Genomic DNA, 19,637 nt, shown 5'->3' with positions numbered 1-19,637 from the left:
TCCCAGAAAAATATTAAAGTCAATCATCTTACAAGTAAACAAATACTAGAGAAAATTGTCTTAAAAATCTCAGATATATGAAAGAGCTGGTTTGGAAAAATTGCATTCAGGGAATACACTTCTTCCTCTAGGAATTCAACATTGCTGTTTTATTTCAAGGCAACATTGCTCCAGCTCTTTCATGAAATCTGAGCAACTTTCAGTGCTTCCAAGTCTCATGTCCACAATAAATTAAAAGAAATGCATTAGAAACAATTAGTGGGGAAACATTTGTTGCCTCTCAATGACAAAGATACTTGATCAAATTTAGATCCACTGCAATGCAAGCAGTAAAAAAATGTGAATACATAGTCTGCTGCTTTGCAAATGGAACTTTTCTATCCTTCCACCTAATATATAGTACTGTTATTGCCAGATTGTGATGTGCCAGTAATGAAGGTTTTATTATTCTTTTTTTTTACTTTATTCACTCTTCCTCCATCTGGAAAATCTGAGACTATTTTAAAACTGACAGTACATAAAATTAATTCTCAGTGACATGATAAGCAAGTCCCATATTTCATACATTCTAAGAACACCAGCATCCTATATCCAAATACAGAATGTGCAGATGTGGCACTTGGGGACATGGTTTAGGGGCAGAGCTTGGCTAATGGTGGGACTCAATGATCTTAAAGGTCTTTCCAATCAAAATGATTGTAAATATACATTCGACATTATAAAAATGACTAACAAGAAAGAGAAGTGTTGTAATTCTTAACTCCTCTGCTGATTACTTGAAATGAGCATAGAATTACACAGAAGGAAAGACCCTTCATTCCTTTCTTCTCTAAGTTCCATTCAGAGCTCCTGTTTTCTCTGTCTGGAGCCAGACTAATATCAGCTCAAACACAAACATGCCCAGAGAATCAGGAATTCAAGCCACATGTTCTCACAAAAAGATAAATTGATTCAGTTCACCAGGGCTGCTCAGGGCTCAAAAGCAAAGCAATCAGGCCCTCAACGAGCCACAGAGATCACCACATGCAATTCTGTTACAGCCAAGGACAAGGTTCTGCAGTCCAGCCTGGCTTCACTGCCATTTTCTCTCACCCAGCCCCTGTGCTTAACATCCCACAACACACAAAGGACAGACCTAAACTGCCTCTTCAATCCCAACAAAAGCTGCACAATTCTCTTAATTTGACATCAAACCCAGAGCAGTAGCCAATGCCCAGGGGCAAATCATAGCAGCTTGGGTTGAACTCGGAGCTAAAGGGGTGAGACAGCAGCATCAGCACAGAGCTGGCTCATGTTCACCAGTTCACAACAGAGGTGTGGTGAGTTTCTATCCACATGACCAGAGCATCTAAGAAATGTGCTCATATGAGGGCAGAATTAGTCACCACCTCCTCTCCAGAGAATTTTCCTCCTACCAAGATCTCTCCAAGGAAAAGAAAGTCTGACAATTAATGTGGGTGACAGCACCTGACAGCAGCTGTGCAGATGTGCCACCTAAAGGACGCAGGTATTGTGAGGGATCGAACGGACATTTTCAGCCTGTTCCCAAATAAAGAGCAGGAAACAGAAATGGGTGTGTGCATGTGTGAGTATGAAATGGAAGCCAAATCTATCTAAATTAAAGATAATTATAAGGAGGCTATTTGGTTCAAGATCACCTATGGCAGGCAACACCACAGTTACCACAACTTCAGGTAAAAAGAAGATTAGACAGGTCCAAACAGCTGTAAACCTATAGAATGCTATTGCCACATACAGACCTCCACTTTCTAGCTTCTCTTAAATGTTTGTCTTTGAAAATACTTTTATTTATGAGAAATATTTTCTTGCTCCAATCTCTTTTTTCTTATAGTTTTTTTTACCTATTAACAGCTCAACTGCCTATATATATTAAAAATTAATGTACCATGTCATAAAAGGCAAACATGATCAGTGAAAAAAAAGCAAACTCACAACACAGCATAGCACACATTTGCTTCTTCTGGGCTGTACAAATCTAGTGTTTAACTGGTCTTTAAACAGTTGATCACAGCATTTTACAATTTAGAACACTTTAAATTTAAAGTGTTGAAAATTTTTATTTCAAAAAACACTTGAAATTTAAATTTCACTGCATAATGTGACTATCTTGAATTTCTACACCTTTCTTTTATGCTGCAGGCTGCTTTAATTATCCCAGTTCAACTTTCTGAATGTGACAACAGAAAAAGGTGAAGATTAAGTGAAAAATTAAAAGATGAAGTTGCTGAAACAAATATAAGCTTATGGGATACCTGAATCCCAGCAAAATAGCTTATTGATAAAAATGGGTCTTTGTCAGGCTGCCTGATATAACATCCAGTCTCTTTTTAGCAAAAAAACCACACAATTTCTACTGTAGCTATTAATCAAAGAACAATTATGTTATACCTTTATGAGCAAGTACAGAATTATCTTAAAAGACTAAAGTTATTGTGATATTATACACACAGATAACTATTATGCTCTACTACCTAAATTTTAGGTATTTATCCACTCAATACACTGTGAAAATCCACAGTTATGCAGCCTTATCTATCTTAATTTCCTGCTTTCCACAGAAATCCTGAATGCACACTACTACATAAGCAAGCCTCATGCAAATTCAGAAGAACCATTAAAAAGTCACTTTCAATTTTCTTGTTTTTCCCACCTGGCATTATTAATCAAGGGAGCAGACGCAGGACCAGTGCATTTATTTTTAAATACACTGGCATTAATCTTTGCAAACATAACTACACCAGCTCAACTTAACCACTGTGAACAAAGCAGAAGTCAGCACTTATTCTCTAAGATTTGGAGACCCTCAGCATATCAACTTCCAGCATATCAACTTTCTTTACATTTTCCCTTTATCACTCACCCTTTTTTTCTGATAGTGAAGCCAGGTGGTTAAAGAAGTTGTCCTGTCAGCTTTAGCTTCGATCTCTGCATGCAGATCTGTGAATGTAACACAAAGGGTGTGAGGCAATGCTTATCACTGCAATGTAAGAAATACACTTACCTTTAGAGTATCCTCCTTCTGTAATGTGGGACTACAAAGGGATAATAAATACATATTTGGCCTATACATTAATAATCATGTTTATTTGGTACAGCTACTACTGTATGGGAAAAGGCTGTACAAACAGATGTTGCTTCCCACTACTGCTTTAATGACCCCATTGTTTGGTCACTAACACTGAACTCATCCAGCAGCCCTACATGGACAGGGGAGGCTGAAGCAATTTGGGCCAATGCCAAATTGCCACAGAAGTTAAAAGGGACTGCCTTGCATGTCAGTGATACAACTCAACACAGACAAAAGATGAACTTGTACAACCCCAAGTTTAATGTGGAAAATGATTAACAAACAGGTAGAAGTAACTACCAAAGGAAGTGGGCACTGAATCCCTCTCAGTCTCTTCAAATGAAGAGAAGCTTTCCAGCAGATCCACTTCAGCCGAGCGTTACCAGCCTCCATCAAGGGAAATGAGAGACATTTACATTCCCCATGCAGGAGTTCAAAGGAAGAACTTCAGTGATCTCTTCTGATCTGTACAACTATCCATCTCTACCTCATAACCCTAGGTACAATTTTTATCCAAGTTTAGCACAAGAAGAAACACAAATTTCTGCAAAACCAAAATTGTTTGAGTCTTTCCTTCAGTTTTCCTGGAAAAACTGATGGAGAATTACTTCTTGTCTGCATCTTGTCGCTGCTGCCAAAAAAACTCCCACTTTCACCCTCTTCCCTCCTTTAATTTCAGAATTGCACCTAAATTATAATGATTCTTCAAATTATTTAGACTAGCAAGAGCTGGCTTCATAAGGAGTAAGATACCTATTCCAACAAAAACAGGTCAAGTGAAGGAACAAAGCTGCAGATCTTTAGCTAGGAACTTCAGAGTTAGGAAATAGCACCACAGATTTCAGGTGCTTTTGTCTTCACCACTGCTGAAAATATTTAGAGAGATTTTAAGTGTGCCTATATACATTATATATGCATGTTTTTATCAGCATGCATTTGGGTTATTCCCTCAGAAATCCCTCACTCTTGTCCACAGAAAATCTGATTCAGGTTTTAGAGTTCTTACTGGGAAAAGAAAAACAATATAAGAAATATATTTTAGCCTTTATATGTTACAGGTTTTGTGACAGAAGCAGCAGCTTTCTGCTGTTTAAAATATTCTTGTTCACTTCCATTTTACTTCTAAGCTTGTTTTGGATATTCTTCATCTGTGACATTGCCAATGATTTATTCTGGTCAGAAATCATAGGATTTATTTCTGTTGAGCAAACCAGTGAGCTTTCTGAATGAATTATCATCAACTTCTTTTTTTTTTTTTTAACTTTGTTTTAAGGAGGCCAAGAACCACTGGTTTTCCCAACTAGCTGCACTCTGGAAAGTTCATTGCACACTCATTCTGGTTCTGTGTCATGCTCTCAATGATCTATCTATAATGATCAGATGAACAAAATTCAGCTGAACATCTTTATATAATTTTTCAAACCTAGAACATTATGTCCCATTTCATTTTCATGAGACTTATTTCAAACTTTTGCAAAGCAGGTCTTGGGTACAAACCTGATGTTTTTGTTTTTTCCTTTCCATAGCTCTCTAAGCCACCCCCAGAGCTCATCAGATAGAATGAAATCAGTCGTTGTTGAGCTTTACAACAGTCATATTGATTGGTATCTCCCAAAGGCACACTGTCATCATTTTACCACTGATGGGGTTATGGGCAGACACACGCTTTGACATTCCCCTTAGATGTGATAAATGCAATCCTCATTTTCTCAGATCTTGTGCAATTCACCACAAATCCATCGATCACAGAACGACCCTTTCTATTCCACTGAAGCTGCAAAATCCAAAGATATAAATATCTTCCTAATTCATACATTCACACTATACATTCCATAGTCCTATTTTTCATTAGACTGGGTGATTTAGCTCATCATTTCCATGATGAAAATTCCAACTGGTGTGTTCCTTTTGAATAATGTTGTACAGCATCACTCTGAATAAAACATTATTAACAGGTTTCTCCCCAACTATAATCTATCTCATTTTTGAATAACAGAAGGGATTCCTGACATGTGTCACATGTGAATCATTTTGTTTGTGGACTGCCACAATCATTATTATTATTATAACAAACAGAAATCACTTGGTAGTTGTTCCTGGCTGAAGTTTTATTTGAAAATTTTACTCTAGTAAAAATATTTTTTAAACTGGACATAACAGGCCAGAAGAATTTCTTCCTATGCTTAACACAGGAAAAAACACTAAATAGCATTTACTAAGAATTATAGTTCACGCACCTTTTGCCAATATTCTCAAAACAAAAACAAATTGGTCACTGCAATAATAAAACAGCCAAGTCAGTCACATATGAACTTCAAAGAGCAACCAGCACAAACTCAGTGCCCTAACACTGCTCCTATCACAGAACTACAAAGAATGGAGAGATTATGGCAAGATTTAGCCTAAGGTACAAAATTCTAGATGCACTATTTTGGGAAAATGTAATAAAATCTCAATAAAGGTTTGAACACTTCAAATGCTAAGTGCTTGTGATGAAAAAAGAGATGCCTGTCACAGCCCTACCAAATTATAAAACTGTTCTTAGTTTTGGGTCTTAAATATACAATTAAAAGTTTCCATCTCTCATTTCAGATAAGGAAATTGCAATTCTTCTTTGGAAATTAACTTTCCATCTAGTTCCTGTACATGCTTTTTTTAATTATTATTTTTGAACCACATGTCATTTAATTATTAAATGTGGCTTACATTTGCATCTCTGGAAATCATCTTTTTAATTCTCTCTTCGTCTACCATTTCATTTCATGTGAATGGGGTGTGAGCAGGTTGCTGACTATGCTGATAGGCAGGGAGCAGGGAGAAGTCCTCGCTCCACATTTCATTCAGATAACAGAAAGCTGCAAGCTGCTCAGTGTGACAGATGAGCTCTGTGAGCTAAAGCAACTTGTTCCGCCTGTCAGGCTGCAAGAGCCTACAGCAGCAAGATACAATTGTGATGACACCGCCATCGCCTAACTGGGTCAAACATACGGTCACTTTAAAACAGAATGTCACCCCTTCTTTCTACTTGAGGAATTTGATTCACTGACACTAAAAGCTGTTAGATACCATTAGCTTTATATCCAGGTCCAAAATGAAACTGTTTCTCTGACAGTGTTTGAAGGATCCACTTTGCCATTGAAGTTCGTTGGAATCACAAACTGTCAAATAATGTCACTGTTGCCCAGAGCGAGCGGGTGCTTTATGGGCACAGCGCTCTTCATGTTGCACCAGGGGAGTGGGGCCTTTGGAGTTACAGCACCATCGTGGCCTTTGTGGATTAAATGCATTAAAATCATCACAGACTTCTAAAGAAAATTGTACAGATAGAAAATGTTTTTGTTAATTGCTGTAATAAAAATGAAAGATGCCTGAACGCATGCCTGCATCTATTATTTTGATTTTTAGATCACCATCTCATATAAAAATTAACTTTTTATTTTTAGTGAAATAAAATAATAATTAAATGAATGACAGCAAAAAATGTAAAGATAAATGAAAAGTAATATGTTCAAGTTATTTCCCTCAGTCTTGGAAGATTTACTCACACCATACTGTGATGCTGGAATACCCCATACTATATTACAAGCATGTACTGTTCAAAGATTAAATAACTGTGGTATACAGGTCACACCACATGCTGGTTCTAGAAAAGATTTGGAAAAGCAGATAATGAGATGAAGATAGTTCTGGTCATACTCTGATATTTGATGATCAAAATCTTGTATGCATTAAATGATGTGTAAAGCCATCTTTTTTAACAGAATTACACTATGTATATGTTTCAGCACGGACACATTTAGTCCAAAAGTACTAGAAATGTAGAAGGAAACATTAAAGGTCTGAGACATCCAAAAGTAATTTCCTTCTCAATATTTACCAATTTGTGTTGACAGTCTGAGTCAAGCTCAAATCATGGACTCAGGCCAAGTAAAAATTCCCAGCCTGTTAGACTCCACAGTTTAACTTAGGTATTTCAATACAGCATAATGAAGACATTTTAAATATCTCAGGTTTTGATGTATCTATTTTTCTGGTTTAGGTTACATACTTGCCTTTCTAGTTCAACACAAAAATTTTCAGTAAAAATATTTTCAAGAAAAACTTCTCATGGAGCCATACCATTAAGATGATTCATAATTTTGTGCAGTTAAAAACTTATGTAATTCTTAAAAATAATTGTTGTTTATTTGCTTTGATTTCTAAATGTCTTTGATCTCATTCATTAATATTCATTAGACTTCTGATGTTGGACTAATGAGAATCTTACACATTTATGAGAAGTTATTTAAACAATGCTATCAATTTTTTTTCTGACTTATGTTTTTCATCAGCACCAACAATACTTAATTCTTAATAATTCTCCAGTTTTTTTCTTCAAACTTCCTGAAGACATGGCACACATTCTCCAAAACAAAAGGGAACTTAACAAATGCATAACCAATTCGGCCAATTTTGAGCATGGAACCCGCAGCAGATAACAAGAGAAACACATGATATATATGGACAGAATGCATAATGCTCAAAGGAAGAATCCAGCCACAACTTTTCAGCCTCAGGAGGTTACAGGCAGCAGTGCTGTCTCCAGAAGACAAGAGCAGCCACTGATATTTGCCATCCCAGGTGCACACACAACTGCAGAACAGCGAGGCACTTGTGTGCTTTGTGTTTCAGAAAACATCAGCTGTGATCAGATTGAGTTTCCGTTGTTTGCAGTGCATATCCACAGGAATCTGAAAGGAAGAGTCCCAGAATGCTCCCAGAATCACCTGCATTGCACACACAGAATAAAAGAGAAGCACCCAAGGGAACCGAAGCAATCCACCACAACGTGGCAGCAAACAGATTCAATACAATATATCAAAATTAATATATATATATTCAGATAAAGCTACACCAGTTTGAAACCATCCATTAGAGAATTCTATCCAGGAAGTAACTCCTACACTGCAAGAGAAACAGCCATTATAAACTTCCTAATGACAATAAAATAAAATAAACGTGCAAACGCAGCAAAGTACATAATTATGCAGCGCCCACAAGAGCACAGTCACACCATACACCAAATTTCCATCCACAGAAAGCCACTGCTCTGGTCTCAGTATCCACTGATAACAAAAAAATTCAAGGACAAAGTATTCCTTATTCTAGGATTCCAAATTTATCTCACAGGATGCTTGGTACCTAGTACCTCAGAATCTACTATCAACCCCAAACTTTTCAAAAGAGTTTATTTTTGTATAAAAAAGATCTCCACTGGTACAGATGTTTTATTACATGTAAGTATATGAAAATGAATGTGATTCTATATTGTAACACAGCTCTGGAAGAAAATAAAAAAGTAATTTTAGAAGCTCTAAGTAGCGTCCAAAGTATTTATATAAGCCAGAATCCTGATTCTGTGCAACATCAGCCCTCACATATCACTCCCAAAGTTAATTGTTATTAGTGTTCCTCTAAAGAACAATATTTCCACCATTTCTTCCTTTCTGTTCTTCTCTCTTCCCCTGAATTCAGACCCTGATACTCGTCACTACCCTCAAGCTCTCCTCTCAGAGCTGTGCCATCACAGCATCCATCACACTGGGATGTTATCCCACCTAAGCAAGTCTTCTAAAAACCAGCCATGCATCAGAACTAACGCGACATGAAAAGTGTTAATATCACAAGACTAGAAGGCAATTTTTTCCCCTGACACCTGAGAAAGTGAAAAACAGGATAACATATTATTTAACAGAAATTTTTCCAAGTAAGTCAAGTATACACAATACTTGGAATTTTGGGGTTTTTTGTTATAAAATGTATTCTAAGTTCTAATTCAAATACCCAATTTTACCTTTTTAAAATTTTTCTTAAATTACACTGTCAAGGCCTAACAGCTACAGCTTCAGTTGCAGCACTAGGAAGGCTACATCTCATAACAGGTATAAAACACTGAAGTTAATTAATGGAGTAGGATTCAAACAGCAGAACTGAGGAAAAGCTGACACAGAAATCTTTCTCATTGAAAACACTCAAGTAAAGAGAAATGACAGTGCCTGCTACCAAAAATAATGAATCAGTGGAGGGAAGCTTACAAATTATACTAATTACTAAGAAGCAGGCAAGAAAAATAAGAGCCTCCAAGTAGGAGCAGCATCTTGGCAAAACCCCCAGAAGCAAAGGCACCCAGTTGAGGCTCCACCAACTTCTGTGTCCTTCAAAGGAGGCACCCAGCAATCCAAGTCTGCCCTACGAAATTAGAGCCAACCAGCCTGGGCAAATGCCTGACTTGCTAAAGCAATTTTTAATTTTTTTTCTCATAAACTAAAAAGAAAACAGTGTGTTGCTACTGATGGCCAAGCCTGGTTACATCCACACAGACTGAAGCAACTGCAGGTTAAATACACATTGAACCAATCTTTGGCAAGGTAGACAAGTGCTCTGTTTACATCAACATCTATTACTCACTTCTGAAAGCACCACACGTGCCCACATGAGACAGAATTGCCCACATGAGATTTACACTCTTCTACACATAAAAAGACTCAGAACAATTTTCTTTACCTTGCATATAACTGCACAATTTGTCCATCCTTCCAGTAAAATGTGCTTTAAAACACAGAATGTTGTTAAGTTCTAGTACTGTGTTCATTTAATCGGCATGTTCTGCCTCATTCAGATTTCACCTCCTTAAGTCAGAAAAGAAAATGTCAGAATGCTCTTGACAGGAAAATCTGATTTGGTTAAACAGCTCAAGACTTTTCAAGTGAATGTAAACTTTGAAAAATATAGTCATTTTTAGTGAAAATCATTATTATTGTTTTGAAAATTTCTTCATTCCTACAAGTATCATTAATGTTTTTTTGTGTCAAACAACCCCAAATACTTCAACGATTTTAGAGACAGAACTGGAATGCAAGGGGGTTTATAGAACAGCCTTTTTTAGGACAAATATTAGGCTCCTGCAATGCAGTTCCTTTTGTATTTAATAGAAGCCCAATTCCTTAGTAATTGTCACTTTTTCTGTGACTGAAAACTGCAATTAGTTACACTTCACAAGACACACACGAATCCTTTTGTGGTTATATTATTCAGCCTGAACATTAATAGCAGGACTCTTATAAATTCTACAGGAATTGCATCACAATGCCTATTTTATTAAACCATTTGTGGAAAGAGACAGTTTAAGGCTGTGTATCCTTTAAATATATTATTCTAGTTGAGAAAACAGTCTATCAGATGAATTAAAGAAGCCAAGAAACCAAAAGCAAGTAAGACTACTATTTAGATTGTACACAGTACTTCATTTTCAAGATCACATAAAATACTAAAAAAATAAAATGCATTTCTGATACTGTCTTATTTTCAAATAGACTTCATGGTTACAAACAAGTTTCACAAGAAAAATAAAACTGACAGCAGAACAAAACCAACGAAGGAAAACAATTCTCATCAGTTCAAATGAAACTAACCAGGGCTACCAGGAGTAAAAACCCAACTTATTTGAAATTCCAAAATGAATCTCTTCTCCTGACCTTTATAGAGCTCAAGATGCATACGTACACAGAATAAACAAAATAATTTGAAAGCAAATTCACTGAGTGTGCCTGACCTTTGAAACAGCACAGATCATTTTAATCAGATTTGCACTATGTTAGTCTGTCTCAGGTTCCTTGTAGTAACACAAAGATGACAAAACTACTTAGGGAAAGAAAAAGACAACATTTTACCCAAATAAAACCATCTTTAAATATTTTTCTAAATATCCCTAAGACAAGATCTTTTCAGAAAGGATTCCTCTGAAATTGTATTCTTTCGATATCAGGCTAAGGTGCATAACTCAGCTCTAGACAGAAAAGCCCTTTCTGCCAGTTATGCATGCTTCTTCTCAGTTAAGATGAAGACTTGACATCAAAAGGAAAAAAAAAGTAATTTACACAAATATTTTAAAAATCAGGTTTTGTAGGAATGGCCTGTAGTTACCTCCTTGATCATCTAGCATACAATGGCTGCTTAAAGCTTCTCAGTTCCATTGATTATCTTAGATTTTTCAGAGCTAATGACCAAAAAATATCAAGATCTACAGCATAAACCTGACAAGCAGTGCTGACTAGCAAAAAAACCTCTAGTTACAAAGAGCAGAAGTTCTCAGAAATATGCACAAATGAGCCTTAGCTGAACTAGCTGGCAGCACCTTCCTTTGTGGAAGGACAGATGATACACCAGGAGTCAAAAATTATATTTTATAGAAGCCCCAGAGCAGGTCACTGCAAGTGCTTCTATCACTTGTGCCTGATGAAATGAGAATTATTAGCATGGGGAGCCAAAAGCCCTGTTCAAGTTCATAGTGTTCAACCTCCATCAAATTAGAGCTTCCATGCCAACAGCAACAAGAGGATTCTGCCCAAGCTGGAAGAGACAGCATAAGAGTAAAATGCAACTAAACAAAGGCACTTTAAAAGCTGAAGTTTGGCATTGGTACTTTTGAGAAAAAGCAACAGTGAGCAGGACAGAGATCTTCAGTAATTATTTGCCCAGCTGGGGGATGCAATATGATAACATAGCTTTGTCAAATACTACACTTTATCTAACACCACCAGTCCAAATTACTCCTGGTCTAGTTGCTTTTAAAGCTTCACTTAGCATTTACACGGAGATGTTCAGTTTAATAAACCACTTAGAAAAGCTGGAAAGGAAATGTAAAGTAAATACTGTTAACTATATGAAATTGTAAGTATTCATGGCTCACAAATGAATTTTCTATATTGGCTGTTTCTTTGTAGAACCTGTACTACTCTTGAAATTCTTATGAGCAGCAAGATGAGTCAAATGTGTTTCTAAGGAATTTGTTCCCTTTATCACACTCAGATAATTGTGAGCAAACCTGGTACTATTTCATGTGGCCTCTGAGCCAATAAGCAAGAGAACAGCGTTCTGAAAACCAGCTTTGCTGAGAGCTAACACATGTTTAGGTGGGATCATGAACAACACAGCTTTCCAGAGCAGCATTCCTCCATTTGTGTGCCACTGATTCATTCTCTGAAAGTGCTGCGGGCCAGCCAACCCTTTCAGATTATGGCAACAACCACATTTCTCTTCTGCCACACTCTTCTGGTCTTCTTCTCTCTCCTTTACTCACAGAGAATTTTACAGCTCGTCTGCAACAGCTATCTGATATCCTCATCTTTTCCTCCTAAGGAGTTTAATTTATTCAGCTTATCAGGAAGCTGAGAAGGGAGCTGATCACTGTGTACAGACACTTGCACAGTCTGTCAGTGTGAAGCATTCTGACCTTGCAAACAGAGTTACAGAGGCCTTGGCACCTGGAAATAAATCACACTGAGTGCAGTGGGTGGCTCCTTACAATATTGGAAAATATTATTGGTAACTGCATCATCCAGTCTCAATACACATAGAACCTGTTACAATGTGTTACAATAACTATAAAACATTTAGCAAATATTGTAGAATGATTTTATCCCTTCTAATTCTGCCTTCGTATTCCTATTTTCAATATTCAAGGAATGCTCACACACAACCAAAAAGAAACATTACAACAGAAAAATAAAGGAAAAGCAGCTGCCAAAAGGACTAGAACTTTTAGTTCCACATTTTCCTTTCAAATTTTTTAAGCAATTTTCTACATCTTTAGACAAACAAACACCTTTAAAAAAACTTGTTTTCCTCAGAAAGTAATTTTTGTTTATTTGACTACTCCTATCAAAATACCTACACTAAAATGGTTTTGTCTAAACTTCAAGTACCTCAAGTTGTATCCTGACTAAATTCTTTGCACTGTTTAGCTTCAATATCCAATCACCTCTTTCCTGATTAAAATCCTCTCATAGCACTTCAAACCCTAATCCTGATTTTTGTTACAAAGTTGCAAACAAATCAGTATTCCCACCCCACAACTATTTATTATCCCTCACTGAACAGTTGCCTTGCTACAGTGGGGGTGCCAAGAATGCTCTCTGAATTCTCCCTTTTCCAATTCAGTCCTTAGTAGGACAACTCATGATAGCTACACTTACAAAAACTTCTTATATTTATAATATAAATATATTTAATAATATAAATATTTTAAAACTACAGTTTTTAATAGGAAAATAACCTGTCTTACACCAGTCTATAATAACAGCTGAACACTTTAGTTGACAATAGTTTGACAATCAACACTTCCCCAAACAACAACATCACTGCAGTTTAAATCCAGCTCCTACAAAGGCTTGCAGAGCAATGGAAGCTGAAGTCCTAGGTTCTAAAATTTTCTAGAAAAATATTAGATAGACCATTAAGTCTTCATTTGAGCTCTGTTTGTCTGCATTTTGGTTTTTTGATAATTATGTGAACCTAACCATATTTTTAAACATGACGACACATTTTCTTCAGCAAAACATCTGCCTAAGCAAAAATAAGACTTAAGAGACTCATAAACCCCTTTAGGCAAGCTCCCTTCTGACCTTCCCCCCTCTCTTTCTAATATTAAATGTTTTAAAAACAAATATCACCTGAAAATTTCTCTGCAATGAACCAAATTCTGCTCTTCTGAAATAGGATTCATCACAACCATATAATTCTTAAATATTTAATAACACAACATGTGCTAAAAAGAGACTGAAAGCCTGAAATCATTAGATGTCACATCAGAAGAAATAAAAAGGAGACACAGATTTCTCTGTAAGTGCAATTTCAAAGTCATTTCACAGAGGGATCTAAAGACTGTCAGCTAGGTTGCTCTGCTGCTGTATATTAAACAAGCAAGTAATGAAGCTATTGGTTTTGATTCATAAAACGGGCTAAAAGATCATGGATAAAGTATACAAAGTTAATGATTTTTCCTTTTTTTTTCCTTTTTTTTCTTTCTGAAAGGGAAGTATCAGGAAGGTAGCAAAAGCCAGGTAAAGCATCAAAACAGGCAAAGTAGTGACAACAGAAAACAATAAAATCAAGCACCTTTTTATTTTAGTGACCATCTAGAAAAACATCACTGCATTAATGCTATTTAAAAGCTATTTCAAAATCCAAAGTCCCTATGAAACACTTTAACTCCTACTAGTTTAAGGAATCATTATTTTGTTTTCACTAACAGAACACTGATGTTCATTCCTAATGCCAGCTAAATGCAAATTTGAGCCTCATGTGTTACCTACTGCTTTCTAACAGGCCTTCATTATCTCTCAGCTCTCAGTTAAGACTTGTGCACAAATCCAGCAAAACAGTTCAGAAGGTACTTAATTTTCAGTATTTGCATAATAACACTGAACAGGATAAATAATATGCACACTTAGTGCCAAGCATCAGCAGTATGCCAATTTAAAGCCTTATTCTTTAACATTTCAGAAATAACTTTGAAAGCAAATTAAATGACATATATAAAGTATTCCAATAAGTCAGTATGCAATGACTTCTGAGCAACAAAACACCTGCCAAGGCCAATATCTACCAGACACATCAGATTTTTAGTGACTTAAGACCTTGCTAAATCTCTGCAAACGTTAATGCTAAAAACCCTTTATATTCAGAAGAATTGACACAAATGGTTTTGGCTCCTCATGCAGTAAGACAGAGCATTATTTTGATAAAGTAACAGGCATCACTGCAGTGCCAATACAGAAATTCTGTACTTTGAAGTAGCTACAAATGTGAAGCAGGAAAATGCAGCTGTTGTTATGTGTTACAATGCAAATCTGATGAGCTGCACTGGGAATATTCAGTATTGCAGTGCAAATTGATGAGAGGAGAAGCACATCGTCTGAATAAAATAAAAAGATTTATTTAAATCTCACAATTAGGACATTTTCTTTAGTACTGTCCAAAAGATTAAAACCAGCTTTTTTCCCCAAGACCTCTTTACAATTTTTCAAGTCTGCTACTAGAATAGCCACGCCACTTCCAAGAGAAGTACTCTATCAATTTGAAAAATTCTATCCCCTTACTGTAACAATCTGCAGGGACCTGTGCAAAGACCTGCTCCCCTCTGCAGGTACCCTCAGCCCTCCCACCCTGACACATCCCCCTCAGGGATTACAGTCCCAGGAACCTCCACTCTGGGGCCTTTCATGGCTTGGGATTCCCCCTCACAGTGCAAGCACCGGTGGAGGAGAGCTCTTTCAGCACTTTTCCTGTCTGTTCCATGTAGGAATACAGGCAGCAGACTGTCTTGGAATTTAAGGGAAGGGAGGAGGAACTAGTCTTAAATAAGGGGTTCTGCAGAAACCTTTTCAAGAGCTGAGTCACAGAGAGCACAAGTGAAATCTAATTGCACAGACCCCAGTGACACTGCAGGGACACTGAGGCTGCTGGGTTAGGCACAATCCAGGCCAGATCCAACCCTTTCCAACAGGAATCATATTCAACTAATGCAAGTTCCCTTTTTACCAGTAAAGCTTTTGAAAACCTGATTATGAAGCTGTTTTTCCCATACAACCCAATTTTATCTGTAGTTTGTGTGCACCTTATTATGTGTAGAGGTAACTCCACTACAAAAACTTACATGCAAAAGTGAATGGCTTCTTATTCTGACATTGACTGTTTTCCATGGATACTCAGAATTATCCTGTAGCTTTAGGGACAATCATATTTCCCCTCCCTGGTACCCAAAGGAACCCAACAGGCATTTTATCAGCAAAAAAATCCCAAAGGTTTGGTTAGACCTTAAAAAGAAAGAAAGAAATAAAAAGCAAACAAGCAAAGAAAAAACCACAATTACATATGCTTTTGAACACTGCACTCAGAAAACATGAGTTATAAACTGCAAGGATGCACAAGGAACACATTGCAGCAAACATGTCTGAGAGTTTTATTTGATAAATTACTGGTGGAGTTGAGAAAGACAAGAAGAATGAATGTAATTTATTAAGACTTTCTTAAAGCGTCCATCTCCCCCTAGAGCTTATGGAAATAACCAAGCAACAAAACGATGTAGCCCTGTAAGAACAACTTAAATCTAAGTGATAAAATATCTATTGGAAGGCAAAAAAGACACTTGAGATATTATTTTAATAAGGACAAAATATGGATGATACTGGATCAACTGGATCAACTTAGACTGATGCACAAAATTAAACACTGCCTACACAGCACCAAAATGCTTGAAAGTTATCAATTTGCATTTTGTAATCATTCTCCTGTTAGGATCTGAGCTATAGAAGTCAACAATGCTTTTCTTGGAGACTTAATATATCTTAATACATCAACATTTGGCCCTCTGTAGTAAGCATGGCCAATTTGTCTGAAGCTGTTTATTTACACACTAAAGACATTCTATACACAAATCAGCTGACAAAGTTGGAAAGTGACAATATTTTTAACCTTTGCAGAAATAGGCAAAATTATAATATAAATACATGTAATTGACATAATTGAATCTGCAGATTCTGGAGAAGAAAGAATGACTGACATGTATAAAACTGAGTAATTCAATTTTCCGCAAATTCACAAAAGGATTCATGTGACAGATGACAAAACGAATGAGAGGATTATACATTGTAACTACAAAAAGGCAAATCCTATAAAGTACATACACAGCTGTAATATGCAAGACAAGTGGATAATCCCATGTTCAGTGTAAAGTTACATGGGTTGACCCATTGTTTCCAATAGCATCTCTATATCCTCCAATTTTCCCAGAAGGTAAAAGTATTAATTTGGTCACTAGCAAACTCAATGGAAACTGCAAACACACAGTTCAAAGGCTGTGAAACTAAAACATACCACTATGACTCCAGGCTTTGTGTAACATATTCTTCTCATTGCACTCTAAGACTGAGACACAAACCTTAACAAAGAAAACAAAATTATAAGCTGAATAAAATGGAGTAAATGTTTAATAAATAAGTGAATGAAAACAAGCACACCTCATAGCCTTCATATATTCCTGCCTTATTTCTTCTAAGTTTTCTTAAAACTACAATGCAAATTCAATTAGCATTATTATAATAGTACGTTTCAAAGAGATTGAATTAGAACTTACATTAGAATTGTTATACTTTTAAAAGTAATAGTTCCCATTGAATGAAACTAGCAGCACCTCTGACAAAATGTCCCAAAAGGGGGAAAAAAAAGGAAATCAAACTGAAAGAAATAAACGAAAGGTTTAATAGTAAGTGGTGAAATTGACAAGTAAACAAATTCAGCTTTTCCCGGCACTAAGGCAAACACAGGATAAAACCAGTGTGGGCTCTATAGACTAAAAACTGCCACAACATGCCTTCCTCCACGGCTTTTTCCTTGGAACCAGCCACAGCCCCAGGCTGCTTGCACTGGTAACATCAGAGTGCAGGCTGCTATTCCCAACTTTATCCAAACTCCAGCTTCACCCAAGTGTGAGCTGTCTGCACAGTTTCCATGCACAGCTCAGTGGTTTTGTTGGTGCAGTCTCCTTGTCCCTCAGAGGGCTGTGCAGGAAGGGTTTCTATGGGCACGGGTGAGGTGCCAGCTCCACCCAACTTGAATTTTTCAACGCACAGAATGTAACTGTTAAAGATAGAAAAGTACTCTCCTGTTGTTCAAAGATTTGAAATTATTCAGAATGTCTAAAACTGCATTTAAAAAGGAAATGTAGGTTATGAAATATGGGGACCTGCTATTTGTTGGCAATGAGACATTGTGTCCTGAGAAAAAAGACAAAATATTTAATGCCATTTTTCCATTAGACATTTCAGTGATTCAATTTAATATTAACATCTTAGCACATGTTCCGTAATGTCTTAAGTACTTCAAAAACTGCTTACAGGTGGGCATATTGTGCAATTGCTCCTTGAACTGAACTTTGTATTTTACTCTTTTTAAGATTACGAAATCATGTAAGATTTTTTATTACACTACACCCTCCAAAAAAAATTAAACCTAAAATAATACTTTGTCTTAAAACTTTTAGCTGAAAATCCCTGAACTCACATTTTAGGTTCCATCCTACAGCCAAGAACAAGAGGACTATTTTGGGAGGGGGTAGGGAGTGGGGATTTTTCTTGTCCTTAATTTTGATTTTATTAATTTCTGAAATGAATTACTAGGAATCTAAAAATGAATCTATTCCTTGGACACATGGTATCCTCAGAAAAACATAGCTACCTTTATCTAGTGTACAGTATAGTCACGCAGCCTACCCATGTTCAGCTAAATCATTTAGGAACTGGTATAAAAGCACTTGATCGATCACTTCGACAAAGCATGTAAGGTTTCTGAAATGGTTTTAAGCGTTACTGCCTTGCACAGAAATTTAAACTTCAGCGACTGCTCAGTCTCAGCGATGCAAGCATGGGCTGGCTGTTGAAATGCCTGTCTTGCGTTCCGCTGAGCATGGGAATGAATGGATCTGCTGTAACACATTCTATTTCTGCCGCTCACCGAGGGGCCGCAGCACCGCCACGAGGGGCAAATAAAACAATTTTAATTAGCGCGAAACGTCCCCACGAGGGTATCTCAATATCCGGAGGGGAAGGACGGGAGCATGGCGGGGCCGTGAGGGGGCGGCGGGCGCTGAGGGCACGGGAGCGGCACCGCCTCAGGGAGCGGGCAGCGCTGCCCTCGGGCTCCCCGGCAGCGCCCGCAGCCCGCTCCTGCCGCTGGAGCGATCGGCAGCGGGGACAGGGACGGGGACAAGGGGTGAAATTGACACAAAATGGAGACTTACAGTCCCGCTGTGACACGCGTGCGCGGCCCCGCCTGTGGTGGCGCACGGCCGGGAGGCGGGGTCGCCGCGGTCTCAGGGCCGGCTGGGACGGTTGCTGAGGGGCTGTGGCGGATTTTGCTGCCTATCGCCGATTTTCCTCCTTATCGCCTGTGTTCCTCCTTATCGCCGATTTTCCTCGCTGTCGCCGGTTTCCCCTCTTGTGGCGGGCACAGGGGGCTGGTGAGGCGAGCGGCTGCTTGGCCGCGGTGGCCGCCCCGGCGGTGCCAGCCCTCCCGGAGCTGAGGGACACCCGGGAGTGCAGGAGCGCCGTGCTCAGGGCCGGCCGTGCCCGAGGGCAGCCCTCAGGGAAAAGCCTCACTAATTAATTGTGTGGGCACTTCCCTTGGCAATACCAGAGGGTCACACCATTACAAGTGGGGAAAGTGATGTTACAGTGTGCGCTGTTGCCCTACGTATCTGGTGTAGACCCTGCTGGAGACAAGAGTTGGGATGATACCTTCCATTTTGCTCTCATATTGCCTTGATTTTTAGTTCTGTGTAGCAACGGTGGGACTGTCAGTCTGTGCTTCCGTGCAGGCAGCGATGTCCCTGCTGATTTCCCGCACAGACACGGATGTTGGAGCTCCTTCAGTATTGGAATCAGTACCACTAAGAATTAGTGCAAGACACTTCTGCTGCTGCATTATTGAACACTACCGCAAATAATGGCCCATACTCCAGTTGTCATAGTTTATCCTGTAAGCTCACATTGAAGATGTTGTCACTAACCCATGAATCAAGTGTCTGGTATCAAGTGTACTGAATGCCAATAGAACACCAAGACTGCCTTTTGATGCCAGTGCTGTGCATTATGTCTTGGTGTCTGTACTTCCCATACAGCAAAGTCCCTTGTCTAATCCCAAAAACCACTCTGTGCTGAAGTGACAGCATCAA

The 19,637-nt window shown here is 38.0% G+C and overlaps 1 protein-coding gene across 1 annotated transcript in view; it reads right to left on the bottom strand.

Annotated features, from left to right (window-relative positions):
• FHIT (fragile histidine triad diadenosine triphosphatase) overlaps nt 1-18,747 on the bottom strand; it is a 517,912-nt gene extending 499,165 nt beyond the window's left edge. The window contains exons 1-2 of the mRNA XM_058032008.1: nt 18,705-18,747; nt 2,882-2,958 (exon numbers count right to left, since the gene is read on the bottom strand). The gene's annotated coding sequence lies outside the window, so the exon portion shown is untranslated. The remainder of the gene's footprint in view (nt 1-2,881; nt 2,959-18,704) is intronic.
• Between the last annotated feature and the right edge of the window lie 890 nt (nt 18,748-19,637).

The sequence above is a fragment of the Melospiza georgiana genome, chromosome 11 (assembly GCF_028018845.1).
Source record: "Melospiza georgiana isolate bMelGeo1 chromosome 11, bMelGeo1.pri, whole genome shotgun sequence".
In the NCBI taxonomy this organism is placed as follows: domain Eukaryota; kingdom Metazoa; phylum Chordata; class Aves; order Passeriformes; family Passerellidae; genus Melospiza; species Melospiza georgiana.
This window is presented reverse-complemented; position numbering and strand designations above follow the sequence as displayed.